The 25,110-nt window shown below is 43.5% G+C and overlaps 1 long non-coding RNA gene across 1 annotated transcript in view; it reads left to right on the top strand.

The window, feature by feature from the left end:
• Positions 1-17,524: 17,524 nt before the first annotated feature.
• Positions 17,525-25,110, top strand: part of LOC128351401 (uncharacterized) — a 29,343-nt gene continuing 21,757 nt past the window's right edge. The window contains exons 1-2 of the long non-coding RNA XR_008319756.1: positions 17,525-17,686; positions 24,512-24,684. This is a non-coding gene — a long non-coding RNA (uncharacterized LOC128351401). The remainder of the gene's footprint in view (positions 17,687-24,511; positions 24,685-25,110) is intronic.

Here is a 25,110-nt window from a genome sequence, read left to right on the forward strand (position 1 = left end):
GAAGATGGGAACAATAACAGTGAAACCCCCATTTTTAGGTATATGAGCTGCTTGATCAATGTGTGTAAAGAGGCCAATATTGGTGATCACCGTAAATATTTTCTTTAATTACCTCTAGTGGTGGGGAATCACTTCCCGGGGCCTTCCCTGATTTTAACTGGGAAATTAAGCCACCAATCTCAGACGCTGATCTCTTTGGCCACTCAGCAATATGATCTGACAGTCACTAGGGGGTAAGGGGAGTTCATCTCACAATGTATAAATATAATGAAAATGAGCCACCACTCTACTGGAATATGACAATCTTTATTTTGCATGGTTTCAGAGATCCTGCTGTTATATGCCAGAATAAAGTCATGTTGTTGCTTCTAATGGCTAGGATTAACTGAGTCCAGTTCTTCCCTAGCATATCCACCTTCTTTAATTATTTGAATATGAAAGGGGTTCCATTCAATGTTCTATTGTTCTTGCGGACTTCTATTTCTCCCATTCCATATCCAATCCCTCCTTTTTCTTCTACTCTCTTTTTTCTATTATTTTTTTCTGTTTCCCCCCATACCATCACATTTAATATCCTTCTGTTTCCTTATGCCTTCTCATGTAAAACTCCACATATTTACCTGTATTTGGGAACTGAAGTTTGGCCAGATATTAACTTTGACAAGAAAAACATTTATGCTGAGTGTAGAGTTTTTCCAGTGTGTCTTAGTCAAAGAGGCTATCAAACAGGTTATCAATGCTGATATCTGGTATGTTCTTTGGTTGTTATAGTCCCCAGTTTTTAGGTTTTTATTAATAAGTTTTAAATTGAAACTTTTTTTAAAAAAATGTTATTTTAAATGTGGTTTTAGCCTGGTCTGTTAATTTGTTTAACTTCATTAGTCTTTTATTTTACATTGTATCTGTTTTATTAATGTTGTGAGCCACCCCAAGCAGCAGTGTACTGGAGGTTACATATTTTTGAGAGATATAAATAACAAACAATGTATTTCTTTCTTTTTACAAGTGGTCCTACATCCTGTTTTCCTTCATGATCAGAGTGGAATATAATGCAAATGAATCATGGTTGAAGAGCATGGATAAAAGAAGCAACTGAAAATTAATGTTTCTCCACCATCTGAAGATCTCAACATTACTCTCAATGAGTAGAAGACCAGCATCTGTATCACAGCATCATGTAGCTGACCCAGGGCTCTGCAGCGTGGTATGAAAGACAATTATTTGCTCAAGGATTACCTTGTCTCTTAAAAAAAAACAAAAAAAAAACAGCCAGGCCTATGAAAACCTATCTAGTGCTTCTTCCAGTGGCATTCATCCTTTAGAGCTGGAGAGCCACTTCTCCTTGACAGGTACTGTCAAGAGCTGAACACATAATCATATGCATACAAAGTATCACGAAGAGCTGGGTGAAGGTATCAAACAATGTTGTTCATCAACAAACCTCTTTAATGCTATTTTCAGACCTTTTAGGGCCAGTTAGTTGTGCTAAATCTTTACAAATGGCCCCTCACTATCAAACGCTAATTTGTCACAGGCCCATACCCAGAGAGCCCCATGTCTCCTCACATTCCCTGTACAAGAGCCCTTACAGATAAAGCATCCTGACACAGAGTGCCTCAGCCGCTCTGCCTGCACTGGCATATGTCCACGCACATAATTTGGCTCTCAACTAACCTTGAAGGAAACGCTCCGAGAGCTACAAAGACAAGTCTCCCAATGAAAACTCACAATATTTGGATTCTTGTCCAAGCAGGGCTCATTGAAACTGAAGCACATAAATTCCAGAAACTCAAGGGATGTAGCCAAACACAATATAGTGCCCAAACTGGCTTAAGGAAAAGATGTGGCTGGTTGTAACCACCTGAAAGCAGTTAATGCCAGTGAATGTTGCAGTCATATTCTGGTAGGTCTGATCGGACAAACAGCTCTAACAATCTCATGAATTCAAGCAAACACAGTATGAATGATCCAGACACACAGGCCAACCCAATATGCACATCACTCCTTGCTGTACTGCAAAGTAACATCTTAGGTGGCCTAATAAAATTATTATGATAGACTCCTAGACAAATTAGTTTCTAGCTGAAAATTACTCGATTAAAGCAGGTCAGGAGTGCATTATGGTAGAAGTACTCTCACAAGCATTCACATATACAGACAAAATACTAGTACATGGTGGATATTAAAACAAATGATTTGTGACAACTATCAGGTTTCTAATATACCATTGTTGGGCAAGTTACTCAAGTGGGTAGTGGCATCTCGGCTCCAGCCAGGGATCATCGCCATCATCGCCATAGAATAGGCCCTAATACAGCCTCTAACATGTGTTCGGTCACATTCATTCTGAGTTTTCTGCCAATGGCGCTCAAGCAGTCTACCAGCCTGCAGCTCTGGACTTGGCAGGTCAGGAAAGGACACCTAGGCATGACCGTGTCAATCACCCAACCCATCTCGTCATGGCAGAGGCTGACCTAGGCATCAACAGGATCATCGTCTCCCAGTGCTGGAAACTCCCCCAGAGAAACTCCCTCTAATGTAATCCATTAGCATCCATAAGCCTCTGAGGGCCTCTGAGTAGCGATGGGCCCGGACCGGTCCGGACCTTGGTGGTCCGGATTGGGGGTGGGGGGGTTGCTTTAAGAGCAACGGGAGGGTTTACTTACCCCTCAGTGATGTGAAGCGCGCACAAAGCATTACTGGGAGCTTTGCCGAGCGAGCCGCAGTGGGGAAGGGGCGGCAGGGAGATATCCTGCCTCCCCAATAACACTACTAATTACGGCGCCAGATCGGGAAAGCGGCGGGAGGGGTAAGTAAACCCTCCTGCCGCTCTTAAAGCGACCCCCCCCACCCCAGTGCCGGACCGCAATGTGGCGGTTCCGTGCACACCTCTACCTCTGAGGGCACCCCTGCAGCGGTGTATTGGGTCCACCCTCAGTCCAGTCTTCACCAGATAGTTATCTGTCCATGACAACAATATTGAGGCCCCCTGGACTATCCATGGAGCACCACTGTCCACCACTGACAGAAAGACCAAGTCAAGCATATGGCCTGCCACATGTGTGGGACCAGGAATCAATCGAGACAAGCCTACGGTTGTCATGGAGGACATGAACTCCTCAGCTGCACGAGATAAGGTGGCCTCCGGATGGATGTTAAAGTCCCCCCAGAACTAACAGCCTCAGAGTCCTCAATGCCACATCCAAGACCACCTCAAGCAGCTCAGGCAGGGAGACTGTTAGATAGGGGTGTGCACAAAACCAGTTTGCCCTGTTCGGTTATGCTTGGTTTTGGCACCCAGAACTAGAACCCTTGCTCGCCTTGAATTCGAGTCGGTTGCGGGGGGGGGGGGGTCTACGTTTTAAAAACATGTTTTTAAAAGGCTTACCTGTCCTTTGGGGGGATGCTGCCATGGCCGTGGGGGTGGTCGTGACCTAGGATTGTAAAATAGGCACTGTGAACCAGGAGAGGGCTGAAAAGGGCCTTAATGGCTTGAAAAAGACTTGGGGGGGGGAGGCTGGCAGGGGTAGGGGGAATGTTCTGAGATCCCCCACAGCTGCAGCAGCACCCCCTGGAGACTAGGTAAGCCTTATTTTTTTAAAAAAAACTTAGAACCCCCAAACTGGCTCCAAGCTGAGCCCTTGAGCCAGCCCGGTTTGATGGTGAACTGACTCAACCTTGAACCAGTTCACACATCCCTACTGTTAGACAGTGGGCAATATACGAACAGAATCACAACTTTGTCTTGTGATCCTATCACTGCATCCAGGCATTCAAACTGGTCAGAATGGTGGACAATTCATCTGGTGAGGGGGATGGTCTCCTGATGAACCAGGGCAACCCCACCTCCCTGCCCACCCTGTTGGGCACAGCTGGGACAGATTTACATCTCCCCCCTCATCCAGCCAGGTCTCCGTAATGTACACCAGGTCTGCATGCTTATCCAGAATTACCTCCTGGATGGCTGTGGTCTTTGCATTTATGAACATGGCATTTAATAGCACCAGCTTCAGGCATGGTGGGTAGGGTTGTGCGTTTTGGGTTGGTTTTTTTCTGTTTTGTTTTTGACCCGAATCTGAAACACCTCCATTTTGTTCTTTGTTCAAAACCAGCCAATCCGAAACGCCCCAATTTTGTTCTTTGTCCAAAATTGCAAAATCAAAATCCAAAATGTTTTGGGGAAAATTAGTGGGTGGGGGTGGTACTGTCCAATGGGTGGAAGTTACCACCCAAATTTCAGAGGAATTGGGCAAAGGGCTGATTTTTGGTGAATTCTAGAAGTTTAAGATTTTCCCCATAGGGAATAATGGAGGTTTCAGAAAAAGCATAGCTTCACGTCGGGGGGAAAGTGGTGCCCCAGAGTAGATTAGGGTGGGTGGTAGTACCCAGTGGGGGCAAGGAAGCTCCCAGGATTATTTCAAAGGAATTGGGCAGAGGGCTGATTTTTTTAAGATTTAATGGGGTTTACTGTATGCATCTTTAAAGTTCTTCCCCATAGGGAATGATGGTGGTTTCAACAGCCCCATAAATGAACTTGAGGGGCACTGGGGTGGCCCAGAGCAAGTGGTGGTGTAGAGCACATAGGGTACCAACCATCCCCATGGGTTGCTAACCCATGGAGTAGTAGGTTGTGTTGTTTCTGAGATGTTTTGTGTGTAGATTCTATGGTAGCATATAAGAGTGGATTCATGGTTTGCCATTGAAAATCTCATGTGCTACCAGAGAATCTACACTCAGAACACCTCAGAAACAATAGAACCCAGAAACTCATGCCATGCGGGTGGTTGGCACCCTATGTGCACTACACCACCACTCACTCTGGGCCACTCCAGTGCCCCCCAAGTGGAGTTACAGGGCTTCTGAAACCTCCATTATTCCCTATGAGGGGAAATCTTAAAGATGCTTAAACTTCAAGAAATCACAAATAATCAGCCCATTGCCCAATTCCTTTGGAATCTGAGTTGTGGCAGCCTGGCAGGCACCCATTGGGGCACTACCACCCAACCCACTCTTCTGCCCCTGAATCCATTTCCAGGCTGGCATGCAGTAGCCATAGCAGGCTGGCAGGCTGGGCTTAGGCTGGCAACAAGGCAGGCACTGGCAATGGCATGGCATCATGGCAACTTGAGGCATGCAATGCTGCAAACTAGTTCTCTCTCTCTCTCTCTCTCTCTCTCTCTCTCTCTCTCTCTCTCTCTCTCTCTCTGCAGAAAGGCAGAATGGCAACTACTAACTTGCTGAGTGAATTGAAAACCTCTTCTTGAACTTCCCCCCACTCTTGCCCCTTCTTTGACCCTTCCCCTGGCCAATGTGGGGTCAGTAAAGAGTGGCAAGAGGCAAAAGAGCCAATGGGAAACAAGGAGGGAATTGTCAGCAGGTCAGCCCATGCTTTAGGTCACCAATTGGAAGGCTGGAAGGGCAGGAAATTCAAAGAGATGTCAAAAACAAAATGGAAACTGACTCAGAGATTGCCACTAAATGGAGGTCCAAAACAACAAAACATTTTGTAGCCGAAACACAGATGTTTTGTTTTGTATACAAAACTTTTGGATTTGGAAAATGGAAAATTTTGGAAAATGGGTCTACAAAACACCCAAAACGGGCTGTTTGGGGTACAAAACGTTTTGTATCCGAAACATTTTGCACATCCCTAATGGTGGGCTGCTGTGAGAATTGTTGGGATCCGCTTGGATGGGAGAAAGACAGAAGGGCATGATGGCTTTGATATAGCCAGCATGTCTTCCCCTCACCTGCATGTCCTACTCCCCTACTCCCACCACTATATCACCCTCTGCTAAGGACCACCTCAGATGGAAGGGCTTCCTCCAAAGTATCACCCCCCCCACACACACACACATATTGTGAAGGAGAGGAGAGGAGAGGAGAGGAGAGGCGAGGCTGTGTCATCGAGTTGGTGTCCACTCCTGGCGACCACAGAGCCATGAGGTTTTCTTGATAGAATACAGGAGTGGTTTACCATTGCCTTCTCCTGTGCGGTATAATATGAAGCCTTTCAGCACCGTCCTGTATCGCTGTTGCCGTCAGTGCTGCTGCTTTGCAATCCTCCATGTTCTTGCTGTGCTTCTTTGTCCCTCTGATTCCTGCAGTTCAACAGCTGCTCCCCACAAAGCTGAGAGCTTCAAGGATGAAAGCCCTTTTGCTCTCACCCTTAGGCTCATACCAAGGGCTTGCACCCCTGGCCCAGGCTGCTCTTTTAAAGCGAGAGGAAATGGAAGTACCTGTGGGGGGTGGCGGGGTGGAGCGGAGGGAAACAGTGTTTCCATCTCTGTGTTGGAAACAGTGTGTTGAGTATCTTGATAGAAAATCCAGACAGAATTGTTTGAAATGAATATGTTTCTTTCGTGGTGAGAATCAGAGGCTGTAGATCTGGGAATTCTCTCTTTGGATGTTGCACCAGAAGTGCAGGAAAAGGAAGTACAGGCCACTTATGCTTCCTCTATGCTCGTTTGCAATGTAGAGCCACTGTAAAAGAACTGCCTAAGAATGGAAACAACACAAGAAGTGCATTGTGTGATCGAGGTTAAAAATAATAACCTCAGAAATAATCAGGGTTCAAAATACCTAGAGCTTCTCTATTTTGGAAGACATATGATTGAATTTTAGTGTGTTTTCTTCGTATTTCAAAAACTACTCAGATAGTACATCTATCTGCCAGTGTTTTCTTATAATATATGATGGCTGACATGTCCCTCAGTGGTTTACCAGGTGGTTCAGCATTGCCCAAGTCACTGCTGGTGACTAAAACACCTTCAGAGCTGTAGCACAAAATTGCATAAACGTGCTTCTGCAGCACTATGCCAATTGGAAGTAATAGCCCTCACATTTTGAAAGCATGATTGTGTAGTTTTTTATATTAGTGCAAGAGTGCTCTTGTGCAACACATATGACATTGTTTTAGTTGCTGCACTAGTGCAGGGGGTTGCTGAACCACCTGCTGAACCACTGAGGGACCTATCAGCCATTGTATTATTAATTTATTTATTTATTAGATTTGTATACCACCCTTCCAAAATGGCTCAGGGCGGTTCACAGCATGATAAAAACAACGATTATCACTACAGATGAGGAGAGCTGGTCTTGTGGTACCAAGCATGAATTGACCACTGGAACTTAGGAAACATAGGAAACTGCCTTTTATTGAGTCAGACCATAGGTCCACCTAGCTCAGTATTGTCTACACAGACTGGCAGTGGCTTCTCCAAGGCTGCAGGCAGGAGTCTCTCAGGGGAAAGAACTTTGAACCTTCTGCATGCAAGTATTCAGGTGCTCTTCCCAAAGTGGCCCCATCTCCTGAGGAGAATATCTTACAGTGCTCAAACATGTAGTCTCCCATTCAAATGCAAGCCAGAGCATACACTGCTTAGCAGAGGGGACAATTCATGCTTGCTCCCACAAGACCAGGTCTCCTCTCCTTTTTGCTAGGCAAGATCCACCCTGGTTTGCATTTGAATGGGACACATGTGAGCACTGTAAGATATTCCTTGTACAATGGTCTGATTCACTATAAAGCAGCTTCCTATGTTGTATGTATTGCCTGAGCAGTTTCTGAAAGAAAAATTATTTTCAGGTGGAGGTGTGGTGAATGAAAAATTATCCTGTAATATGGTCTCTCTTTTTCTATCAGCATATGAAACTAAGCACTATAGCATGCATATAATCGTAAGCACCATATACAAAATCCATTAGCATAGACCTATTTTAGATAATGTGGATTTCACAAGGAGGCCTCCATTTGAGTTTCCTAAGTCCTTAATAAGGGTCTGAACAAATTGTATGTCCAGAAGATCCATTTTCAACAATTTCTTTTCAGGTAGTAATAGCGTTGAGTACGAACAAGGTACATTTGGCTAGTTATCTAATCAATATTCTTAGCTTCCATTGGTTTTTATATGAGGCACATTATGTCTGTTCTTTCTCCACTGTTACCAAAACAGGAAAAATGAGTGCTGGTTGAATATTCCCAAAGGGAGAGGGGGGATCTAAAAACTCTGTTGTAAGTTTGATCATGCTCATTCAGGAAGGTCAACTGGATTTCTCTTTGTTAGACAGATTACAGATGGTGGCTGAAGATGCTTGTGTTAATATTAACAATGGCCAGGAGTTGTTCCTAAATGGAAAGTTCAGGTTTGAGAGTTCTGCAGAGATCTCTATCGATAGGCTAGAGCGGTGATCTTCACTATTTTTCAAGTGGAGGCCACTTTGGAGGGGGGAACTTCAGTGTGAAAGCCATTTCCCACTGTGCACAACTTCACACTTTTCTCGGAACTTGGAGGGCCTCTCTTAAAAGCTCTAGGAGGAAAATGCTGGGAAGACTATACTTCCCAATACTCTCTGGTCGCCTTCTAAGATAGTGTAGGGCAGGGCTGCTCAACTTCGGCCCACATGCAGATGTTGGTCTAGAACTCCCATAATCCCTGGATATTGGCTACTGTGGATGGGGATGATGGGCATTGTAGTCCAAAAACAGCCCGGGGGGTCCTAAGTTGAGCAGAACTGGTGTAGGGCTTCAAGAGGACTCAGTTTCCCTTAAAGGAGCCCCCCTCCGGGGCTGATCAATGTGCAGCCTTGCACAGGGAGAAAGGTAATCTCTGTGTGGTGCCAGGGGGATTGTGCAGAGTATTAAGCTTTGGCTGAAGCTTCACACAGGCCCTATAAATAATTAGTAGATAGCCACATTTAGGGTTGGTGTGGACTGCCACCGGCCCCCAGGCCTTACAATGAAGAACACTGGGATAAGGCTTCCCTGCCTGCAGCCAAGCATGACGGTGGGTGGTCAGTGTAAAAAAAAAAATCACCAAGACCAGTAAGTGGAAACGTTGCAGGGAGAAAGTGGACTGGAAACAGATGGAGGGCACCTTAGGCTGCAGGGGTGTCTCTCTGATGTAATCAGTTGCTTACTTCCAGAAGTATACACATTGCTTACTTCTATGCCCACTTCCCCAGAAGGAACAGGTATGCAGCTTGGGAGTGCTCTTCGATCCAGGCCTCACCATGGTATCTCAGGCGAGGCTATGGCCAGGAGCACTTTCTATCAGCTTTGGCTGATTCAACAGCTGCGTTCATTCCTTGAAGAGAATGATCTCAAAAGAGGGGTACATCAGCTGGTAACCTCCAGGCTCAACTACTGCAAGGCGCTCTACGTGGGGCTACCTTTGTACATAGTTCAGAAACTTCACTTAGTTCAAAATGAGGCAGCCAGATTGGTCTCTGGGGTAACCCGGAGAGACAATATTATGCCTGTCTTAAAACAGCTGCACTGGCTGCCGATATGTTTCCGGGTGAAATACACAGTGCTGGTTATTACCTTTAAAGCTCTGAATGGCTTGGGTCCAGGCTACTTTAGAGAGCGCCTTCTTCAGTATGATCCCCATCACGCGTTGAGGTTATCTGGAGAGGCCCGTCTCCAGTTACCACTGGTACGTCTGGTGGCGACTCAGAACCAGGCCTTTTCTGTAGCTACTCCTGGTCTATGGAATGTGCTCCTGGTAGATATCCACAGTTTAGGCTAGCTGTTGGCCTTTAAGAGAGCCCTAAAATTTTATTTGTTTGGCCTGGCCTTCCAAGGCTTGTAAAGTGGTGTTGTTTTTTTAACAATTTTAACTGTTTTTTGAATGGTTTTGAATTGTTTTTATATTGTTTTTAGTGTTGTGTTTTAATTGTGTGTTTTTATGTCTTTATATTATATTTATTATTATTTATTATTATTTATTTACACAGTCAGACAGGTGTTATTGACTGGTTTGTTTTATCCAGACATCGAGTCCTTCCCAAGGACCTGGGATGCCAGAATTTTATTATCAATGTTGTTGCTGTTATTATAGATATGGTCGCAGAATATATGCTGTTCCCAGTAAAGTTGCTTTTTGTAATTGGCTGATGGTGATTTCTGTGGCCCCATGGTGTTGAGGTGCAAGGTGCAAGGTATTTTGGAATTGCACCTAGGGCATCAATTACCACTGGGATTATTTTGGTTTTTTTCTGCCACAGCCTTTCAATTTCAATTTGTAGATCTTTCTTTTTTGTTATTTTTTTCTATTTCTTTTTCTTCTATTCTGCTATCCCCTGGTATTGCTATGTCAATTATTTTGACTTGTTTTTCTTCCTTCTCGACTACAGTTATATCTGGTGTATTGTTTGGCAGATGTTTGTCTGTTTGTAGTCGGAAGTCCTATAATATTTTTGCATCTTCATTTTCGACAACTTTTTCAATTTGATGGTCCCACCAATGTTTGGCTACAGGTAGCTTGTATTTTTTGCAGATGTTCTAGTGTATCATCCCTGCTACCTTGTCATGCATTTGTTTGTAGTCAGTTTGTGCGATCTTTTTACAACAGCTGATTAGGTGGTCCACTGTTTCATCTGCTTCTTTACAAAGGCGGCACTTGCTGTTTGTTGTTGATTTTTTGACTTTTGCTCTTATTGTATTTGTTCTTAGTGCCTGTTCTTGTGCAGCCAGTATTAAACCCTCTGTTTCTTTCTTCAAGTTGCCATTCTTAAGCCATTGCCAGGTCTTGGTGATGTCTGATTTTCCAGTTGTACTGTGCAAATATTGACCATGCAGTGGCTTATTTTTCCATTTTTCTGCTCGGTTCTTGACTTGTTCTTTCTTGTAGGCCTGCTTTGTTTCATTGGTGTTGAATAGTTTCTTGTTATTGACCATTTGAAGTGCATCTTCTTCACTGTCCTTGATACATTCTTCAAGGCCTCTTTTCTCCTTCTCTACTGTTTGATGGACTTGCAGCATTCCTCTTCCACCGGAACTGCGAGGGAGGTAGAGCCTATCTACATCACTGCGGGGGTGCAGAGCATGATTGATGGTCATGATGTTCCTGGTCTTACGATCTAGTGTCTCTAGCTCTGCCTGGGTCCAGTCTATTATTCCTGCAGTGTATCTGATAGCAGGTATAGCCCAGGTGTTTATGGCTTGTATGGTGTTCCCACCATTGAGTTTGGACTTGAGGATCTTTCTAACTCTCCTGATGTATTCACTTCCAGTTTTTCTTTTAACTTCAGTGTGTGCAATGTTATCAGCCTGGAGAATGCCCAAGTATTTGTAATGTTCTTTTTCTTCCAGGTTCTTGATCTTGCTTCCATTGGGCAGTTCTATTCCTTCTGTTGTTGTTGTTGTTGTTGTTGTATATATTTGATTTCTATACTGCTCTTCCAAAAATGGCTCAGGGTGGTTTACACAGAAAAATAACAAACAAATAAGATGGAAACGGCTCACAAGCCCAAAGGGCTCACAATCTAAAAAGAAACTCAAGATAGATACCAGCAACAGTCACTGGGGGTACTGTGCTGGAGGTGGACAGGGCCAGTTACTCTCCCCCTGCTAAATAAAGAGAATCACGACATTAAAAGGTGCCTCTTTGCCAATTTAGCAACTTTTTATAAAGGTTGTACACCACCCAGAACCTCTAGATGGGGCGGTTTACAAATGTAAATTAATAATAATAATAGTAATAGTAATAGTAATAGTAATAGTAATAGTAATAGTAATAGTAATAATAATAATAATTTTTCATGCTTGTAAATAAACCAAAAATACTGTAAGCCTACAGTGTTCTCTCCTCCAATGGAATCCAAAGCCAGATAAGGCTTCCCTTAGAGTTTCCCTCTGCTTGGAGGTGTGGGATGCACAGAATGTTACATTGATGCAGTTTCTTTCTGCGATAATTCAGACATCGATGAGCACTTTTTAAGTAAAGCTTGTTCTCAGCTTAAAATGGGAGAAAAGTTACTGTACTGTTTTTAAAAAATCAATCTATTGAACTTAGGGGGAAGAAAAAGCTGTCTAAGGGGTCTTAAGTGTACAAAAATCATAGGTGAGTGCATAAAATCAACGTGTGTTACTTACTTTTGATATCCCGTAGCTAGATGACAGGATTGGGGGCATAAATGGAAGTTCAAAAAAACAAATCCAGAGGAGACAGAAGGAAGTGCCTTGTCACTCAAAGAATAATAAATGTTTGGAATGGCCTACTGGGCAAGGTTGTTGAGGAAAAGACAGTGGGTTCGTTCAAGAAGCAATTAGATGCTGTCCTGGGGGAAATGCTGTATTACAAGAGACAGGCATCAATGCGGTGAATGGCCTTTTCTCGTTCCTAACATTTCCTATGTTCTTTTTCTGCAGTGTGCATTCTTAAGGGGCTGTAGCCTCAGTGTACGATATCAAAATGGAAATCAGTCCCAGCAGCTGTTCTATACTAAGTCGGGCCAAGCAAATGAATAAAAGACTTGGCCTCCCTGCAAGGTGTCAAACTGTATTGCAGCCTGTTTATTTCATGCTAGACCATCATCACCTGATTAACCCAAATGGGTACATTTCTTTTTGAACATGTCCTGAAATTTAAATATCACCTCTGAAATCGTGTCGTTTTGCGTCAGTGTTAGCGTCAGGGTGACATTCCAAAAGGTGGGTGGCATTGTCCCCTGCTCCGTAAGTCACTTTGTAAGGCCCCCAGGATAAATCATGCCAGATGAAGGAAAGGCTGGTTTGTGGCTGAGCACATTCTGTATGGAAGCCTCCTCCCCAAGTGTAAAAGGGAGCCGTGGAAACATGTGTGAGGTTGTTTGAGGAAAATGGATTCTGTGAGATAAAGGCTTGTCTTTCTGCCCTAGAAGAGTGTGGGTGGGGAGCAATGGCAAAAGTCTTATGTTAGAAATGATAAGTGAGGTTGGACCCTGACTTTGAATATCCTTAAAAGGTAGAGACAAAGCAGTATTGCTTGAAGCAACAGAAAGCCCAAGTCAGAAGAAGAAGTGGAATAAAATAGGCAAAACGATGAGATTTGAAGGCCATGTTTAGAGTAGGACTTTGACCTCAATTGATGGAAGCATATCAGTTCTAGTCAAAACCACTGAGAAGTAGTTTCCATGTCAAGAAACAGGAAAGCAACATTGAGCCCCCCCCCCAAAAAGGAAAAGACAAACCACTGAGGTGTAGAATTCAGAGCCATGTATTACTGGATACATCAGTATAGACTTCTGTCATTATTGTTCCAATTTTCCTGAACTGCTGTAATGATCCAGCTTTTTTTAAAAAAAAATGTTCTTGGGCATTAAAAAAGAGATTGTTTAATACAACTAAATGAATAACTCAAATGTCTTTTGGAATTAACTTTCATAAGTTGGCATTGGCTAGAGTGAAAAGTATGACATGCACATGTTTGACATCATCCAATGAATACATGGAGATGATTATATACATGCCCACTCAGAACTATCTCCAACACTGAATAGAAGGGAGGCCAGCAATAATCTGAGTTGAAATGCTGGGAGGCTTCCATGAGTCAACACTTCATTGGTACTGAATAACCAACACCTAATCTTTTCTGACAGTCCCTTTTCCAGGTACAAAGAGTTTGCATTAATAACTGCAAAGATGAAAGTGCTATCCTTGGCCAACCTAGTTAATTTTTCTGCCCTCCTTTACTATTGTCTTTATCTATTGCATTGGGGTGGGTGGGGGGAATGATGAGCTGGTCGTGGTAGCAAGCATGACTTGCCCCCTTAGCTAAGCAGGGTCCATCCTGGTTCCATATGAATGGGAGACTTGATATGTGAGCACTGAAAGATATTCCCCTCAAGGGATGGAGCTGCTCTGGGAAGAGCAGAAGGTTCCAAGTTCCTCCCTGGCATCTCCAAGATAGGGCTGAGAGAGACACCTGCCTGCAGCCTTGGAGAAGCCGCTGCCTGCCTGTGTAGACAATACTGAGCAAGATGGACCAGTGGTCTGACTCAGTATATGGCAGCTTCGTATATTCGTATGACATCTCAGATCAGCTCATTTGTCACTTGATCTGCTCAGCTAGAATAGTGGAGGCTGTTGAGGGTAGTGCGGGGCGGGGGCACTGCAAGAGGTACCTTTAACAAGTGAGTACCAGCAGTACTACTTGCACCAGCAAGCTGCTGCAAGCAGCGACACCTCACCCAGCATCCCATGTGGCTGCTGCTGTGGTTCCAGCACTCACCTGGCTGTGCATGTGTGGAGGTCTTGTGCAGAGGCCAGGTGAGTACCGGAACCACAGCAGCCTCCATGCAGGATGCTGGGTGAGATGCCGCCACTCGCGGTGGCTTGCAAGTGGCAGTGTGGCCACCCGTAATCGCTTGTTAAAAGTACCTCTTGCACACACACACACCCCCAAAAGCACCACCCTCACCAGCCACCACTGAGCTGGAAACATGATCAGCTTTTTTACACAAGCATGCAGTTCTCTGGTGATTAATCCCATGAATTCTATCTTTTACACTGTGATTTTAAAAAACAGCAACAAAAAGGTATAAGGTTACATTGAATTCAGTGGGCCCTACTTTCAAGCAGTCGTGGCTGATCCTAAGGTGCTGGTGGGGTGGGGCAGTCTCTGTCCTTACCTGTAGGACAAATGGCCAGACTGCAGGCAAAGCAGCTCTCGGATGAAGAGCAACATTTGGGGCTCCTCTGGCTCCTTAGGACCAGCTGCTATACAAAAGATCAGGCTGCATAGATATTTTGTGAGAATGGCTTTCCAAGTCCTTTCCTCTATATCATTACACATTTTGGTGGTCTCAGCTCTTCATTTTGGGTTTCAGAAACCAAATTCTAATTTATTTTGTACCTAATACAAGGGGAGATAACTTCTGAGTGACAAACTACAGTGGGTTTCTTGCATTATGTCTTAGATTATCTCATTGGTCTTTATTTCAACAACCTGGAAGTAACAGAATTCTCCTTCCCTTCCAATTAGGTATTCATTTGGGATGGGAAATAAAGCTAATATGGCATTTTTAATCATTGGAATAGCTAGTACTTTTGTATGTGTTAGTGAGCCATTATCAAAAACAAGCTGAGCATTCAAAGAAGTTTAGACAAAGCTGCCTGAATCATTCAGATTATGTAATAGTTGCTCATTTTCCAATGATAAATGTTGAGCCTTGTTCCCCTTTCAAAAAAAAAAAAGGTTTAACATGTGGTTTTTGGCTGGCTTTGCTGTGGCACAGGAATATTCATTTATCCTAGCAGAGAGCATTATGTTTAATATCACTGCTGCACTCCACTGTGTTTCCCAGGATGATAGTGCTGGCACAAAAAGGAATCAGTGTTGTCAGACAATAAGTAATAAATTGTGCAAGGCTGAGGTAAATATTTTTCCATCTCCTGAAACAACTCCAAGCTTATTGCTTAGGACTGTATTACAGTCTTGCAAATAATCAGGGGTGGGAGGTTGAACCCACATACACTCTGATTTAGGATACGGGGTGGAATTTGGCACCAAAAGCCTTGGGCTGGCTCTGTCACTACTATTACCACCACCACCACCACCACCACCACCATTTATATACCACTTTTCAACAAAAGTTCTCAAAGTGGTTTAGGAACATAGGAAGCTGCCCTACTGAGTCAGACCATTGGTCTATCTAGCTCAGTATTGTGTTCACAGACCGGCATTGGCTTCTCCAAGGTTGCAGGCAGGAGTCTCTCTCAGCCCTGTCTTGGAGATGCTGCCGGGGAGGAAACTTGGAACCTTCTGCTCTTCCCAGAGTGGCTCCATCCCCAGAGGGGAATATCTTACAGTGCTCACACTTCTAGTCTCCCATTCATATGCAACCAGGACAGGCTCTGCTTAGCTAAAGGGACATTTCATGCCTGCTACCACAAGACCAGCTCTCTTCTCCTGTGTAAACACAACTTTACAGAGAATAGATAGATAGATAGATAGATAGATAGATAGATAGATAGATAGATAGATAGATAGATATGGTTCTCTGTCCCAAAAGGGCTCACAATATAAAAAGAAACATAAGGTAAACATCAATAGCAACTGGAAGGATGCTGTGCTGGGGCTGGATGCTGCCAGTTGCTCTCCCCTGGTAAATAGGAGAATCACTATTTTAAAAGGTGCCTCTTTGCACAGTTAGCAAGGGGTGTCCCTAATAACTTTTGAGTGTGGAGGGGTGATCACCCCAAGGCAAATGGTGTGGCATAAAAGAGTTAAACCTCCACAGTGTGAAGCTCTAATTTAACCTCACCACAGGTTTCCAGTCAGGATTGGGGCCCCACATAGCTGCTTATTAAAAGTAAAAGTAAGCCACAATGTTTGACCCACAGGTGGAAAGCAAGCACTCTAAGTTGAGCAAAATATAAGAGCACAGCATAATATGCTATGCCCCCGGCCTTATGTTGATATCGTATTCCTTACAATATCACACTCACACCAGAAACACAGCCCCCAGAAAGGAAATGTGTAGCTGTTGTTCTCTTTCCTGCTGCCTTCCTATTCCCTCTCCTCAAGTACATCTGAGAGTTGTTTATGTTTGCTTAAAAGATCATGTGTGTGCATTAGCAGTGGAGATCATGCACAGTGATCTTTAAAAAAAAATTAAAGGAACTGACAACGTGGGCTGGAGGTGAAATGGACAAGGATGTTTGCTTTGTTGCAATGTAATTGCTTCCACCTTTAGGGTCTGAGCAAGTTAATGCAAAAAGGTGGGGTTACATACCAAATGATGAGATAGCATCTGAGCCTAGTCATAAAGCACTCTGGGCCAGCACCCAAGGTAGGCAATGCAGCAGGGTCTTCTCCGACACCAGCTGGTGGAGAGTGCAGTGGCATAATGTGCAACTAGCATTACGAAGATACCCAAGTGATAAAGTGCTTTTAAAATGCGCTTTACAAAACACGAGATTTCAGCCTTAGCCCTCACCACACCAGCTCTGTAACTAATTACAGATGTGGAAATAAAATATGATAAGTCTAGAAGAACTGGGAGACCAGATGACTTCAATCTGCAAAGATCCAATCTTTGAAAATGAAAGAGGGGCAGGAGTTGGTGAAAATTGGTCACATTCGTTCAGGGCCAAACAGAGCCATTGTGCTCTTCGTGAGCCAATTTAGGTCTTACTTATTTGTTTCTCGTAAGACAGAACAAGCGAAATCTATGATTTGCAAACGCCTCTTATGTTGTTATTGTTGCTGCTCCCATCTGTGGGTTTTTTCAGGGGAAAAAATATTTTCCAGAAACTACATCGGCTGCTTTTTCTTCTTTTTTCTTTTTGGCCTGAGCTGGGAACAGTTCATTCCAAATTGCTTTATCGAAATCAATGGAGGCACTGTTAAAATAAAGGACTCTAAAATGTGGGGAAATATATTGGAATCTGGACCTAGGTATGCATTCACAAAACCTTCTGTCAATATTGTGTGTACTTACTTATATGGTTGTCCATGGGTCAGTGCTGATTGCTATGCTGATGCCATAACTGCATATATATAAACTTAATAAATCAGCTCCGATTTGTCAGTTTGTCAAATGTTCAGTTCCCTGGGTCAATACATAACTTAAAAAAAAGGAAAATAGCTAATCTCTGTTGCTAGGAATATAGAGAAATGTCCTGCTTATAACCATATACTTTGTACCTTAGTCTTAAATAATAAAAGCAACTGAAAGTGAAATAAGAGCAGACATTCCATTAAGTGCTTGAGCCCTGTTGGGATTTTCTCTGTTTGGCAGAAGACTGGATCTCAGATATGGAGATGTCCTGTAGAGAAGGAAAATTTTGTAAGAACATTCATAATGATGTCCCCAAGATGCCCCTGCTGTGGAAACGCTACCTCTTCATCTCATTATCGTTTGGTGCCACAATCGTATCATGATGAGCTCAGAGAAATGAACAAGAACCAGGTGCCAGGTAGGACTGTGTGGAGGAGACTCTAAGATAGCTTCAAGCCTGATGAAATGCTTAACTATGCGACAGCTGTGACTGATGTCCTTTGCAATCCTTCTGGAAATGCTCCTTCTTTAATATAGCAAAAGGGTCAAGAAGATTACTATAGGGAGAACAATCACATTGTTTTCTAACAAATGCAGACAACAGATTTAGGAAGCCCTAAAAGTTGCTCAAGCATATTAAAAGCATAAACTCACCAATACTTAATCTTCATTCACTTTTGCACTATTTTAGCATTGGCCTCACTAGGTAAACATAGTCCATTTGATTTTATACTGCTTTTGTAGTTTCCTCTTCCTTGTGATCTCAAAGGAGGTATAACTCAGAGTGAGGTCATTCAACACAAGCAAAAACTTTGTTCCACCTGTACTCCACCTGAGTGTGCTCTCAGTTTTCGGCTGTGTGGAAGCAAAGTAGGAGGAACACCTGGGTAGCTTTTCCTCCTACCCTGCTTCCACACAATCACTCCTAACCAGGTTTTCCTCTTCTGTTGCTTACCGTAAATTGGGCACACATACAGTTCCCAAATCCAGGTAGAACACAGTTTCCGCTTGTGTGAATGAACTCATTGACTGAATCTGACATCAGTAACTTTGGTATGAAGATTGCAGTGGGCCAGTATCGATACTACCGTCCCAGCACATGGTCAGGGAAAGGTTTGCATCAATAGTCCATAGTGAAATCTGTAGACATCCTGACATGCTCTCATCACATCCCTTTAATACGGGGGGGGGGGTTGACCATCTGAATCACTCTTCTACACATGCTACAAATGCTTTTTAAAATATATGAACAGCTCTCTCATGTGATAAAGGGACACACTGATAGCATGTCAGGATGTCCTCTGCCCATGTCACTAGAGCACACTCTCAAGTGCGGTCCAGTTTTGTAGTGTGATCTTGTTCCCCCCTCCCCTTAAATGAGGTTAATTGAGCGAGCACTCCATTAATTTCATTTTTTTTTTGCTTGTGTGTCATCGCACGCCCATGACAGAGCCAGCAGTCGCGTGGGCAGCCGATTCGGCTGCCCCAGGGCTGCTTTTTGATCATCTGAGGATCATGAGATGAGCTTCACTGTGTTCTTCAAGGGTTTGGGAGCTGTGTGTTCTTCCAATTTTCGGTTGTGTGGAAGCAAGGTAGGAGGAAAATTTGGGTAGCAGTGATTATGTGGAAGCGAGGTAAGAGGAAAACCTGAGTAGCTTTTCCTCCTCCCTGCTTCCACGGAACAAAAAATTGGGCGCAGGCACAGCTCCCAAATCCCGGTAAAACACAGTTTTTGATTGTGTTAATGACCTCACTGTATGCTAATTTGCTATTGACCCCCATTATTTCTTCTCCCACAGCTCCTTTTGACAATACTGTTCTCTATGGCTAAATAAGTTTCCAATCTTTAACCATCGAACCTGATGAATCCAGTTCCCATGACTAGTTCCTTACGGTGCTTGTTACAGGTCTCAGCAGTGATTGTCAAAGGTCTCAGCATCTCACAACCATCTGCTGGGTCCATGGAAAAAACACAAAACTGCTGTATATGAAGAAATCTCTGGGTCAGGGCCAATAACTACAGTTTAACAGTTCTCAGCACTTTACCGGTACAAAATGCTGCAAACCTCTTCAAAAGAGTGCCCTCCTCATTGCTAAATGCACAGTATTGCCTATTTTCTTCAACACAGTAGTAAGCACTGGCTGCTATCAGAATGTTCCAGATTGTGGAACAGAACAGCTGAAAACAGAATTCCCCCTATTAAATGTCTCAGTTTACAAGGGTACACCAAAACATCTTAGCTGCATTATTTAGTGTTCTGGCTCTTGTGAGAGTTTAAGTTTAAAGCTGCCAGCTGTTTATTTTATGTATTCATTGATTAATCAATAGAAGCATTCCTTGCTGAAAGTTGCTTTAGGTTACTTTCCTATGGGTTTTAACAGCAAGATGGCAACTTCCACATACACTGCATTAGAGAATGCTAATCCCACTTTCTAAGACTATCCTCTTATATATTAAAAAGGGTAGCTAAAAAGGACCAGTTTATCTCCAATACTTTTTCCTTGACTGAGCTAGAATTCTTCACCAAAGGCTCCTGTTTAAACTTAGCAGTTATAGGAGGAAATAATGGGTCCTCTTATGCAGAGCTGGCTCATGTAAATAGACACCTGACACGAATAGGGTTGCCATGCCCCCCGGAATTCCATGTATCACCCTGATTTTAAACATCTCACCCAGATTGCTTAGCCCACCCAGATTTGCCTGGGTTTAGGCTTTTTTTGTTTTGTTTTGTTTTTTAAGCTAAGCTCTAGCCCTTGTAGAACTGGAGTTATGGAGCAAAATGTGCAGTCACTATTCTGCTCAACCTCTGGACTTGGATTAAGAAAGGAAGAACACAGGAGGCTAGCTGGGAGGGTTTCACTTTCACAAGTATAGTAATCCCCTGAGCAATGTTGCCTTGTTTGTTATCAGCAGGGCATCTCTATCAGGTAGTTGAGAGGATAGCTTGCTTTTGATGTGAATCACTACCTGCCTACCAGCCTGTGTATTGTAATGTTTAAGGACTTCCTTGGCTTTACATTCAATGCATGCCTACTTAGAAGTAAGCACCATTGGTTTCGATCATATCTTCTCTCAAATAAGTGTGTACAAAATTGTAGCCTTAGTTAAAAAGCTGTGCTCTTTTGTTGTTGCTGTTGTTCTGTTGGTGCTCTTAATGTCAAGGGAAAGGGTCAGGCAAAGATCTCTTGCCCAACTATTGTTGGTAGGTATCCAGAGCAAATACAAGTCAACTGCAAAGGGAAGCTGCTGACTTGCATATGCAAATTATTTTCATGTCAATTTACATAATATGCAAGTTAGGCACCCAGATTTGGAGAGCTAGAATATGGCAACCCTAGATGCAAAGCACTAGGTGTTGCCCTAACCCCAACAGCTCTGAGCCCTGGCTGGAGCCTTCTTCCTGCTGTCACCCTTCTTCCTTCCTCTTTCTCCTCTCTTGGAGGGAGACAAGTGCTCTGCCTGCCTCCAGCTCACATCCATCCATCACCTGAGTGCACAGGAAGAACAGGAAGCAGAGTGCCCCTTCCTTGCTTGTTGCCTCCAGCATGCATCAGACGCGAACCAGAGGCAGCAAGCAAGCCACACATTGCTCCTTCCTCTTGCTTGCAGTCTCTGGTCTCTTCCAGCGATGCACCTCCTTCCTTGCTTGCTGCCTTCAGCTTGCATCAGCCCATTGCCTGCATGAGGCAAATGACAGGCAGATGCAAGGAGGAGGTGGAAATAGTGAGCAGAGGCAAAACAAAAAAGGAGCAAGCAGGGAGTTTACTCCCCTCATCGAGCAGAAGACATTGCTGGGAGCAGGGGTGAGTGGCAACAAAGGTGCACCTAGGTAATTTTGGAGCCTGGACCTAAAGGCCTTTGGAACACCACTTCCCCCTGCATGTTAAGCATCATCTCCCTACATACACATACATACAAACACACACAGAGTGACACATGCAGTATTTTTAACACGTGGGTTCTTGAGGGCACAAACAGCAAATGAACTCACAAGAATGTAAGAATTTAATATATGCAAAAATGCATTAGTAGAAACATTTCAACACACAACTTAACATATTCCCATCCCACATATTTCTTTCCTCACTCTGTCCCTAAAGCAGAGGTCATGCTCAGCTTGGCCACCGAGCTCCGCGCAGCGACCACACCACCCAGGAAGAGGATTGGGGGGGACAGGGGTGTAGAGGCCCAGAAGTTTGAACAGGCAGCAAGTTAGCAGGAAAGAGTTTTGGAAGCTGACATAAAAGTTGTGTGTAGTGGCTGTGAGGGGGTGTGTGCAAATTCTCTGTAAAAGATTATTAGGAAAGGGACTGAATATGACTGCCTGTCTCATAATGATTTTTTTTACTTATGAAGTTAATTGGCACAAGATGTGGTAATGCAAATGATTTGATGGCTTTAAAGGGGAAGGGAAGAATGGGTGGCGGATAGCTCTATCAATGGCTAAGAGACATGATAGCAGAACAGAATTTCCAGAGATAGAATTTCTAATAAGCACTGATAGAAATTCTAGAAATTATTAGATAGACATTCTAATAATATAAAAAAATACTATTTGCTGAGTTTGGGTTGGGGCGCAAAGCAACAGTGTATAATTACGCCAATTCTTTTTGTGTCCCTGTGTGTGGGCTTCTTGGATGCATTTAACTGGCTCTGTAAGAAATCAGATGGTGGACTAGACATACTGTTACTAGATCCATTTTGGCTCTTATCATAGGCTTTTAATAAACTCATTGTTCCATTGTTCCAAAGTTTCAGTTTGTGACTCATGAGGATGTGGACAAGCTGCTTGGATCGATGCGGCCTACCACCTGTTCTCTTGACCCTTGCCCAACATGGCTAATACTATCTGGCAGGGAAGTTGTTGTAGAAGGCCTAGTAGAGATCATAAATGCTTCTCTGAGGGAGGGCAGGATGCCTTGTTGCCTTAAGGAGGCAATTATTAGACCACTTCTGAAGAAGCCTGCCTTGGATTCCTCAGAGCTGAGCAACTATAGGCCTGTCTCCAACCTTCCATGGCTGGGCAAGTTAGTTGGTGGCCTCCAAACTCCAGGCAGTCTTGGATGAAACTGATTATCTAGACCCATTTCAGACCAGCTTTCGGGTGGGCTATGGGGTTGAGACTGCCTTGGTTGGCCTGATGGATGATCTCCAATTGGTAATTGACAGATGAAGTGTGACTCTGTTGGTCCTTTTGGACCTCTAAGAAGCTTTCAATACTATCGACCATAGTATCCTTCTGGAGCATCTGAGGGGGTTGGGGGTGTGAGGCACTGCTTTGCAGTGGTTCCACTCTTACCTCACGGGCAGATTCCAGATGGTGTCTCTTGGGGACTGTTGTTCTTCAGAAACTGAACTTCAGTATGGTGTCCCTCAGGGCTCCATATTGTCTCCGATGTTGTTTAACATCTACATGAAAGCGCTGAGAGAGATCATCAGGAGATTTGGTGCAGGGTGTTATCAGTATGCTGATGACACCCAAATCTTTTTCTCCATGTCAACATCATCAGGAGAAGGCATAACCTCCCTAAATGCCTGCCTGGAAGCAGTGATGGGGTGGGTGAGAGGTAACAGGCTGAGGCTGAATCCAGATGATGGAGGTACTGATTGTGTGGAGTCAGAACTCGGGAGATGATTTTGATCTGCTCGTTCTGGATGGGGTCACATGTCCCCAGAAGGAACAGGTACGCAGTCTGCAGGTGCTTCTGGACACAAAACTCTCCCTGGTGTCCCAGGTTGAGGCAGTGGCCAGAGGTGCATTTTATCAGCTTCAGCTGATACAATAGCTGTGTCTGTTTCTTGAGATAAATGACCTCGGAACAGTAGTACATCTGCTGGTAACCTCCAGACTTGACTACTGCAATGAGCTCTATGTGGGGCTGCCTTTGTACGAGGTCCAGAAACTGCAGTTGGTCCGGAATGCAGCGGCCAGGTTGGTCTCTGGGTCATCTCGGAGAGACCATATCACTCCTATTTTAAAAGGTCTACACTGGCTGCTGATAAGTTTCCGGGCAAAGTACAAGGTTTTGGTTATAACCTATAAAGCCCTAAACCGCTTGGGCCCTGAGTATTTAAGCGAGTGTCTTCTTTGCTATGAACCACGCCGCCTATTGAGATCATCTGGAGAAGTTCGTCTGCTGTTGCCACCGGCTCGTCTGGTGGCTACTCGGAGACGGGCCTTCTCCATGGCTGCCCCAAGGCTTTGGAACACAGTTCCTGCTGAAATAAGAGCCTCCCCATCTCTTACAACTTTTAAAAAGGCAGTTAAGGCACATTTGTTCACCCAGACTTTTAATTAGATATTGTTTTAATTGTGATTTAATAGTTTTAACATTTTAAATTTTAATAGTTGGAATATTTTAATCTTTTTATTAGTTGTTTATTGTCTTCTTGTAAACTGCCGAGAGAGCTTGCGTTTTGGGCGGTATTAAAAATGTTTTAAATAAATATATAAATAAATAAACCTATATCATCTGTATGTACATTCAAATGTGGACCTGGTTCTACACAAATGAAAACACCAAACTCCACAAAAAAGTGGTTTTGTGAGTGGTCCCAAGCTGCCTGACACAAAGGCCACAGCACGATATTGCTGTGAAACTGGGTAGGCTAAAAAAAAAAAAGTACAGTCAGAATTGTAAAGTTTTTACACATAGGGACCTTTTTTGGAGACAAAATGGCATCACACAGCCCTATGATCAAATTAAATCACATCCAACACAACTGGAAATCTTTTTCCACCCAGAACAGTTGATCACTTAAACACAAAACTGATCCATAAATAAAGCCTACAACCTTTTAAACTTAGAGGTGGGCAAATGAACAGAGAAAATGAGGACAGAATCCAACCTGTGAAAAAGGTAAGAGTGGTGGGGGTTTCCCCCCCGAGAGAACTCAACTCAAAGCTCAATCCATTCAAGCACCTGGGTTTCGTTTCATAATAGCCTCCGTTCATTGTTCCTTATTATCAGAGCCAACTATGTTCAAGCTAAGGCAGATCTTGTTCCTAAATTTATGTCTCTGTGTGTGACCACTACAATATGTGTTTTGTATGCTTTTTCCTGAAAGCCTAATATAGTGACACTGGTGACACAGCTTGGACTCTTCCTTTCATGTATATTACCAACTCGAACTGCAACCTGCTGGCAGATTTTTCTTAAACTCTAAAATGAGGGTCTAACCTTCTCTTCTTTTTCTTTTTCTTCTTGGTTACCTATAATCTTGATTTGACTCACACAAAAGTGACACAGTGGGAAATCCACTCAAGAAGACTTTGACAACTAACAATGGAAGCCTACCTACACGGAAGCTGACTGGTGGCATTTATAGTGAGAAAAATGTATTAAAGTTTAAAGATGTCATGTATGTTAACTGATCGGTGTTGGTCAAAGGAACTATGACCGGAGTCATATCTGGTAAGCTGAGAAAGATGCGCACAATGCACACTCATATACACACTCAGGACAACAGTAGCATTGCAATGAAAAAAGAAAATGGGGGAAAGAGAAAAATGGGTTTATTTTGAAATAGTAAAATCAAAAAGAGTTAGGGCAATGCCTGAGTGGTTCTGTCCTTGAACAATGAGAACATTAGAAACGATAACTATGAATAAAAGAGAGCTGTTGTGGTAGAGATGCAAAGAATGTGAGCAGGGTTCCAGGTTCAAATCTTACCATAGGCAGTACCACAAGGGGCAAACCTCCAACTCCCATGTGACCTCCCCCCAAATTACTGGAAGGTTACTTGAAGGAAAGGAACTTTTCACATACTTAGAGTACTTTTTTATTATCATGGGTCAATATTAAATCAATCAATATACATCAGGCACGTGAATATATAAG

This window comes from Hemicordylus capensis, chromosome 3 (genome assembly GCF_027244095.1).
Source record: "Hemicordylus capensis ecotype Gifberg chromosome 3, rHemCap1.1.pri, whole genome shotgun sequence".
Taxonomy (NCBI): Eukaryota; Metazoa; Chordata; class Lepidosauria; order Squamata; family Cordylidae; genus Hemicordylus; species Hemicordylus capensis.